The sequence below is a fragment of the Callospermophilus lateralis genome, unplaced genomic scaffold (genome assembly GCF_048772815.1).
Source record: "Callospermophilus lateralis isolate mCalLat2 unplaced genomic scaffold, mCalLat2.hap1 Scaffold_2210, whole genome shotgun sequence".
NCBI classification, from domain to species: domain Eukaryota; kingdom Metazoa; phylum Chordata; class Mammalia; order Rodentia; family Sciuridae; genus Callospermophilus; species Callospermophilus lateralis.
In genome coordinates, this window is record NW_027513139.1 from 164,911 (window position 1) to 174,178 (window position 9,268).

Here is a 9,268-nt window from a genome sequence, read left to right on the forward strand (position 1 = left end):
TGTGGAAAAGCACTTTCATTGAAAGGGGTTGCCAAGCTTCCAAGGAATTACGAGTTTCCGAAATACCAGCAAATATTTTTTCACCGAATCTTGATGATACGTGGTGGTAATGACAAGTACACAAATCCCACTTGGCTCAACAAATTTTGTTCTTCTAGGATGAAGCGTTCGTTGACAGTAGCAGTTTTTATATTTAGGTTTCACTCTGTTCTCTCCTATATAGATAGATGAATTTGGAAATCTAAATCCAAAATGGTTAGTAGTAGCTCTTTGAAACTTGACAACATAGTAGTTCAGAGTTTTGTCTCTATGGTTTGTTTCCTCTTCAAGTAACGCTAAGCAGAGACTGTAGAAAAGCTCTTTCATTGAAAGGGGTTGCCAAGCTTCCAAGAAATTATGAGTTTCAGAAATACCAGCAAATATTTTTTCACCCAATCTTGATGATACGTGGTGGTAATGACAAGTACACAAATCCCAGTTAGCTCACCAAATTTTGTTCTTCTAGTTTCAAGCGTTCGTTTGGAGTAGCAGTTTATATTATTAGGTTTCCCTCTGTTCTCTCCTATATAGATAGATTAATTTGGAACTCTAAATCCAACATGGTTTGTAGTCGCTCTTTGAAACTTGACATAAAAAGTAGTTCTCAGTTTTGTCTTTATGATTTGTTTTCTCTTCAAGTAGCCCTAAGCAGAGACTGTGGAAAAGCACTTTCATTGAATGGGGTTGCCAAGCTTCCAAGAAATTACGAGTTTTTGAAACACCAGCAAATATTATTTAACCCAATCTTGATGATTCTTGGTGGTAATCATCAGGACACAAATCCCACTTGGCTCACCAAATTTTGTTCTTCTAGGTTGAAGCGTTCTTTTTCAGTAGCAGTTTTTATTGTTAGGTTTCACTCTGTTCTGTCCTATATAGATAGATGAATTTGGAACTCTAAATCCAACATGGTTTGTAGTAGCTCTTTGAAACTTGACAAAATAGTAGTTCAGAGTTTTGTCTGTATTGTTTTTTTCCTCTTCAAGTAACGCTAAACAGAGGCTGTGGAAAAGATCTTTCATTGAAAGGGGTTGCCAAGCTTCCAAGAAATTACGGGTTTCCAAAATACCAGCAAATATTTTTTCACCCAATCTTGATAATACGTGGTGGTAATGACAAGTACACAAATCCCACTTGGCTCACCAAATTTTGTTCTTCTAGGTTGATGCGTTCTTCTACAGTAGCAGTTTTTATTGTTAGGTTTCCCTCTCTTCTCTGCTACATAGATAGATGAATTTGGAACTCTAAATCCAACATGGTTTGTAGTAGCTCTTTGAAACTTGACAAAATAAAGGAGTTTTCAGTTTTGTCTCTATGGTTTGTTTCTTCTTCAAGTAGCCCTAGGCACAGACTGTGGAACAGCACTTTCATTGAAAGGGGTTGCCAAGCTTCCAAGAAATAAGGAGTTTCCGAAATACCAGCAAATATTTTTTCACCCAATCTTGATGATACTTGGTGGTAATGATCAGTACACAATTCCCACTTGGCTCACCAAATTTTGTTCTTTTAGGTTGAAGCGATCGTCTACAGTAGCAGTTTTTATATTTAGGTTTCACTCGATTCTCTCCTATATTGATAGATGAATTTGGAACTCTAAATCCAACATGGTTTGTTGTAGCTCTTTGAAACTTGACAAAATAAAGTAGTTCTCAGTTTTGTCTCTATTGTTTGTTTCCTCTTCAAGTAGCCCTAGGCACAGACTGTGGAAAAGCAGTTTCATTGAGAGGGGTTGCCAAGCTTCTAAAAAATAACGAGTTTCCGAAATACCAGCAAATATTTTTTCACCCAAACTTGATGATACGTGGTGGTAATGACAAGCACACAAATGACACTTGACTCACCAAATTGTGTTATTCTAGGTTGAAGCGTTGGTCTACAGTAACAGTTTCTATATGTAGGGTTCACTCTGTTCTCTTATATATAGATAGATGAATTTGGAACTCTAAATCCAACATGGTTTGTAGTAGCTCTTTGAAACATGACAAAATAAAGGAGTTCTCAGTTTTTTCTCTATGGTTTGTTTTTTCTTCAAGGAGCCCTAAGCAGAGACTGTGGAAAATCACTTTCATTTAACTACATTTGTCAATATAGGAGAAAACAGAGTGAAACCTAAAAATTCAAACTTTTACTGCAAACGAATGCTTCAACAAAGGAGAACGAAACTTGAGCATCCAAGTGGGATTGGTGTACAGATCATTACCTGAAAGTATCATGAAGTTTGGATGAAAAAATATATGTTGAGATTTCAGGAGACTCTTGTTTTTTGGAAGTTTGGCAACCCGTTTCAATATAATTGTTATTCGCCAGTCACTGCTTTAGGCTACATCAAGAGGGAACAAACCTTAGAGATAGAACGAAAAACTACTTTATTGTGTCAAGTTTCAGGAAGCTAGCCCAAACCGTGTTTGATTTAGAGTTTGAACTACATTTGTCAATATAGGAGAAAACACAGTGAAACCTACAAATTCAAACTTTCACTGCAAACGAATGCTTCAATCTAGGAGAACTAAACTTGGGCATCCAAGTGGGATTGGTGTACTGATCATTACGTGCATGTACCATGAAGATTGGATGAAAAAATATATGTTGAGATTTCAGGAGACTCTAGTTTTTTGAAAGTTTGCCAACCCCTTTCAATATAAGTGTTATTCGCCAGTTTCTGCTTTAGGCTACATCAAGAGGAAACAAACCTTAGTAATAGAACGTAGAACTATTGTATTGTGTCAAGTTTCAAGAAGCTAGCACAATCCGTGTTTGATTTAGAGTTTGAACTACATTTGTGAATATAGGAGAAAACAGAGTGATACCTAAAAATTCAAACTGTTACTGCAAATGAATGCTTCAACCTAGGAGAACAAAACTTGGGCATCCAAGTTTGATTGGTGTACTGCTCATTACTTCAAAGTATCATGAAGGTCGGAAAAGAAAAATATATGTTGAGTTTTCAGGAGACTCTAGTTTTTTGGCAGCCTAACAACGCCTTTCATTGAATGTGTTATACGCCAGTCTCTGCTTAAGGCTACATCAAGAGGAAACAAACCTTAGGGATAGAAATTAGAACTACTTTATTGTGTCAAGTTTCAAGAAGCTAGCACAAACCGTGTTTGATTTAGAGTTCTATCTCCATCTGTCAATATAGTAGAAAACAGAGTGAAACCTAAAAATTCAAACTGTTCCTGCAAACGAATGCTTCAATCTAGGAGAACTCAACTTGGGCATCCAAGTGGGATTGGTGTACTGATTATTACGTGAATGTATCATGAAGATTGGATGAAAAAAATATATGTTGAGATTTTAGGAGACTCTAGTTTTTTTTGTTTTTTTTTTTTTTTTATTGGTTGTTCAAAACCCTACAAAGCTCTTGACATATCATATTTCATACATTAGCATACATTAGCTTCAAGTGAGTTATGAACTCCCTTTTTTACCCCAAGTCCAGATTGCAGAATCACATGGGTTACACATTCACATTTTTACATAATACCATAATATAGTAACTGTTGTATTCTGTTACCTTTCCTATCCTCTACTATCCCCCCTCCCCTCCCCTCCCATCTTCTCTCTCTACCCCTTCTACTGTAATTCATTTCTCACCTTGTTTATTTTCCCATTCCACTTACAACCTCTTATATGTAATTTAGTATAACAATGAGGGTCTCCCTCCGTTTCCATGCAATTCCCCTTTTCTCTCCCTTTCCCTCCCACCTCATGTCTCTATTTAATGTTAATCTTTTCTTCCTGCTCTTCCTCCCTGCTTTATTCTTAGTTGCTCTCATTATATCAAAGATGACTTTTGGTATTTGTTTTTTAGGGATTGGCTAGCTTCACTAAGCATAATCTGTTCTAGTGCCATCCATTTCCCTGCAAATTCCAAGATTTTGTCATTTTTTAGTGCTGCGTAATACTCCATGGTGTATGGATGCCACATTTTTTTAATCCATTCATCCATTGAAGGGCATCTGGGTTGGTTCCACAATCTAGCTATTGTAAATTGTGCTGCTATGAACATCGATGTGGCAGTATTCCTGTAATACGCTCTTTTAAGGTCTTCAGGGAATAGTCCGAGAAGGGCAATAGCTGGGTCAAATGGTGGTTCCATTCCCAGCTTTCCCAGGAATATCCATACTGCTTTCCATATTGGCCGCACCAATTTGCAGCCCCACTAGCAATGTACAAGAGAACCCTTTTTCCCACATCCTCACCAGCACTTGTTGTTGTTTGATTTCATAATGGCTGCCAATCTTACTGGAGTGAGATGGTATCTTAGGGTGGTTTTGATTTGCATTTCTCTGACTGCTAGAGATGATGAGCATTTTTTCATGTACTTGTTGATTGATTGTATGTCCTCCTCTGAGAAGTTTCTGTTCAGGTCCTTGGCCCATTTGTTGATTGGGTTATTTGTTATCTTATTGTCTAATTTTTTGAGTTCTTTGTATATTCTGGATATTAGGGCTCTATCTGATGTGTGAGGAGTAAATATTTGTTCCCATGATGTAGGCTCCCTATTTACTTCTCTTATTGTTTCTCTTGTTGTGAAAAAACCTTTTAGTTTAAGTAAGTCCCATTTGTTGATTCTTGCTATTAACTCTTGAGCTATGGGTGTCCTATTAAGGAATTTGGAGCCCGACACCACTATATGTAGATCGTAGCCAACTCTTTCTTCTATCAGACTCAGAGTCTCTGATTTGATATCAAGGTCTTTGATCCATTTTGAGTTAACTTTTGTGCATGGTGAGAGGAGGGGGTTCAGTTTCATTTTGTTGCATATGGATTTCCAGTTTTCCCAACACCATTTGTTGAAGATGCTATCCTTCCTCCATTGCATGTTTTTAGCCCCTTTATCAAATATAAGATAGTTGTAACTTTGTGGATTGGTCTCTGTGTCCTCTATTCTGTACCATTGGTCCACCCGCCTGTTTTGGTACCAGTACCATGCTGTCTTTGTTACTATTGCTCTGTAATATAGTTTGAAATCTGGTATCGCTATACCGCCTGATTCGCACTTCCTGCTTAGAATTGCTTTTGCTATTCTGGGTCTTTTATTTTTTCATATGAATTTCATGATTGCTTTATCTATTTCTACAAGCAATGCCTTTGGGATTTTGATTGGCATTGCATTAAACCTATATAGAACTTTTGGTAATATCGCCATTTTGATGATGTTAGTTCTGCCTATCCATGAACAGGGTATATTTTTCAATCTTCTAAGATCTTCTTCTACTTCTCTCTTTAGGATTCTGTAGTTTTCATTGTATAAATCTTTCACCTCTTTTGTTAGGTTGATTCCCAAGTATTTTATTTTTTTTTGAATATATTGTGAATGGAGTGGTTTTCCTCATTTCCATTTCAGAAGTTTTGTTGCTGATATACAGGAATGCCTTTGATTTATGCGTGTTGATTTTATATCCTGATACTTTGCTGAATTCATTTATTAGTTCTAGTAGTTTTTTTTGTAGACCCTTTTGGGTCTTCTAGGTATAAAATCATGTCATCCGCAAATAATGATAATTTAAGTTCTTCTTTTCCAATTTTTAAGCCTTTAATTTCTTTTGTCTGTCTAATTGCTCTGGCCAGTGTTTCGAGAACTATATTGAATAGAAGTGGTGATAGAGGGCATCCCTGTCTTGTTCCAGATTTTAGAGGGAATGCCTTCAATTTTTCTCCATTCAGAATGATGCTAGCCTGAGGCTTAGCATAGATAGCTTTTACAATGTCAAGGTAATTTCCTGTTATCCCTAGTTTTTCTAATGTTTTGAACATAAAGGGATGCTGTATTTTGTCGAATGCTTTTTCTGCGTCTATCGAGATGATCATATGGTTCTTATCTTTAAGTCTATTGATGTGGTGAATAACATTTATTGATTTCCGTATATTGAACCATCCTTGAATCCCAGGGATGAATCCTACTTGATCATGGTGCACAATTTTTTTGATGTGCCTTTGTATCCGATTCGCCAGAATTTTATTGAGGATTTTTGCATCTAGGTTCATCAGGGATATTGGTCTGTAGTTTTCTTTCTTTGAGGTGTCTTTGTCTGGTTTCGGAATCAATGTGATGTTGGCCTCATAGAATGAATTTGGAAGAGCTCTCTCTTTTTCTATTTCCTGAAATAACTTGAAAAGTATTGGTATTAATTCTTCTTTAAAAGTTTTGTAAAACTCCGCTGTATACCCATCGGTCCTGGGCTTTTCTTGGTTGGTAGTCTCTTGATTGCTTCTTCAATTTCCTCCATTGATATTGGTCTGTTCAAATTGTGTGTATCCTCCTGACTCAGTCTGGGCAAATCATATGTCTTAAGAAATTTATCGATGTCTTCACTATCTTCTATTTTATTGGAATATAGGTTTTCAAAATAATTTCTAATTGTTTTCTGTATTTCTGTAGCATCTGTTGTGATATTGCCTTTTTCATCCCGTATGTTAGTAATTTGAGTTCTCTCTCTTCTTCTCTTAGTTAGCATGGCTAAGGGTCTGTCAATCTTGTTTATTTTTTCGAAGAACCAACTTTTAGTTTTGTTGATTTTTTCAATAGTTTCTTTTGTTTCAATTTCCTTGATTTCCGCTCTGATTTTAATTCTTTCTTGCCTTCTGCTGCATTTGCTGTTGTTTTGTTCTTCCTTTTCTAGGGCTTTGAGATGAAGTGTGAGCTCATTTATTTGTTGGTTTTTCTTTTTTTTTGAGGAATGACCTCCAGGCGATGAATTTCCCTCTTAAAACTGCTTTCATTGTGTCCCATAGATTCCGATAAGTTGTGTCTGTATTTTCATTTATCACTAAGAATTTTTTGATTTCCTCCTTTATGTCTTCTGTAACCCATTGATCATTCAGTAACATATTGTTCATTTTCCATGTGATATAGGATTTTCCCATCCTTCTTTTATCATTGATTTCCAGTTTCATTCCATTATGATCAGATAAAATGCATGGTATTATCTCCACCCCTTTATATTTACTGAGGTTTGCCCTATGGCATAATATATGGTCTATTTTTGAGAAGGATCCATGTGCTGCTGAGAAAAAAGTATATCCACTTGATGATGGTTGATATACTCTATATACGTCAGTTAAGTCTAGGTTATTGATTCTGTTATTTAGATCTATAGTTTCTTTATTCAACTTTTGTTTGGAGGATCTGTCCAATGGTGAGAGAGGTGTGTTGAAGTCACCCATAATTATTGTATTGTGGTCTATTTGATTCTTGAACTTGAGGAGAATTTGTTTTATGAATGTCGCAGGACCATTATTTGGTGCATAAATATTGATAATTGTTATGTCTTGTTGGTGAATGGTTCCTTTTAACAGTATATAATGGCCTTCCTTATCCCTTTGGATTAACTTAGTCTTGAAGTCGATTTTGTTCGATATGAGGATGGCCACACCTGCTTGTTTGCGAGGACCGTGTGCGTGGTATATTTTTTCCCAACCTTTCACCTTCAGCCTGTGTATGTCTTTTCCTGTCAGATGTGTCTCCTGGAGGCAGCATATTGTTGGATTTGTTTTTTTAATCCATGGTACCAGTCTATGTCGCTTTATTGGAGAGTTTAAACCATTGATGTTTAGAGTTACTATTGCTATATGGTTTGTACTTCCATCCATGTTTGATTATTTGTCTCTCTCTCTCTTTTTTTTAATTTAGTTTATTTCTCCATGATTAGCTTTCCCCCCTCCGTCAGTCTTTACTGGGGCACTTCCCACTGTTGGCTTTGGTTATTGTTTCTCATTTCTTCCTCGTGTAGTGTTTTGCTCAAGATATTTTGCAATGCTGGTTTTCTGGCTGCAAATTCTTTTAGCTTTTGTTTATCATGAAAGATTTTTATTTCGTTGTCGTACCTGAAGCTTAATTTTGCTGGATACAGAATTCTTGGTTGGCATCCATTGGCTTTCAGTGTTTGAAATACGTTGTTCCAGGATCTTCTCGCTTTCAGTGTCTGTGATGAAAAATCCGCTGTTAACCTTATTGGTTTACCCCTGAATATAATCTGCCTCCTTTCTCTTATAGCTTTTAATATTTTCTCTTTGTTCTGTATATTGGATATCTTCATAACAATGTGTCTTGGCGTTGGTCTACTTTGATTTTGAATGCTCGGTGTTCTGTATGCATCTACAATTTGTATATCTGTTTCCTTTTTTATTTCTAGAAAGTTTTCTGTAATTATTTCATGTAGTAGATTACACATTCCCTTGGTTTGAATCTCTGTGCCTTCCTCTATCCCGATCACTCTTAAATTTGGTTTTTTAATGTTATCACATATCTCTTGGATGCTTCTCTCGTGATTTTTAACCAGCCTATCAGAGTTGGCTAGACTCTTTTCAAGATGATATATTTTGTCTTCATTATCTGACGTTCTGGCTTCTACTTGCTCCACTCTGTTAGTGATACTCTCATTTGAGTTTTTAATTTGGTTTATAAGTTCCTTCATTTCTAAGATTATTGTCTGATTCTTTTTTATAATCTCTATCTCCTGATAAAGATGCTTAACTTCTTCTTTTATCTGTTTTTGTAATTCGTTCTCAATGTCTTCTTTTGCTGCTTGAATTTGCTGTCTCGTATCCTCTTTAAGGTTCCATTCCATCTGTCTAAGGTATTCCTTGAGGTCTTTATATGACCATTTTTCTGATTAATCTATATTCTCCTGGATATTTAGGCCTTCCTACATTGTTTGTACTCCTTTCCTTCCTTGCTTTTTCATGTTGCTTCTTGTTCTGTTTGACTACTGAGTTGTTGATTACTCCTATAAATTTATTTGCTGCTTGGGAGGAAAGGTATTATAGGGGGAGGGAATAAGTCACCAAAGAGAATGAGAGTAAGCAGGCAGAATTCAAGGAAGGGGGAATATGAGAATTAAAAATAAATGCAAAGACAGAAGAAAAGAAGAGAGAGAGAAAGGAAACAGAAAATTAAAAAGAATCAAAAAGAAATCATAATCGCAATAATAAAAATGAAAATTAGTATTAAAAAATAAAATAAAATGAATTAAAAAAAATTTGGGGAAAACAACAACAAAAACAAAACAAAACCAATAAAAAGAAAAAAAAAAGAAAAAATTTTTAATACATGCAGTCTTTTAGACTCATCAATTCAGATTGTTAACTACAATTCTGGTATGAGAGAGATCATCCATAGTGTGAATAAAACAGGAGACCAGAGAAAAGAAAAAAAAAATAATACATGCAGTCTTAGAGTTCGATTCACTATTCTTCCAGTAGGTGGAGCTGTGTCCACTGGGCC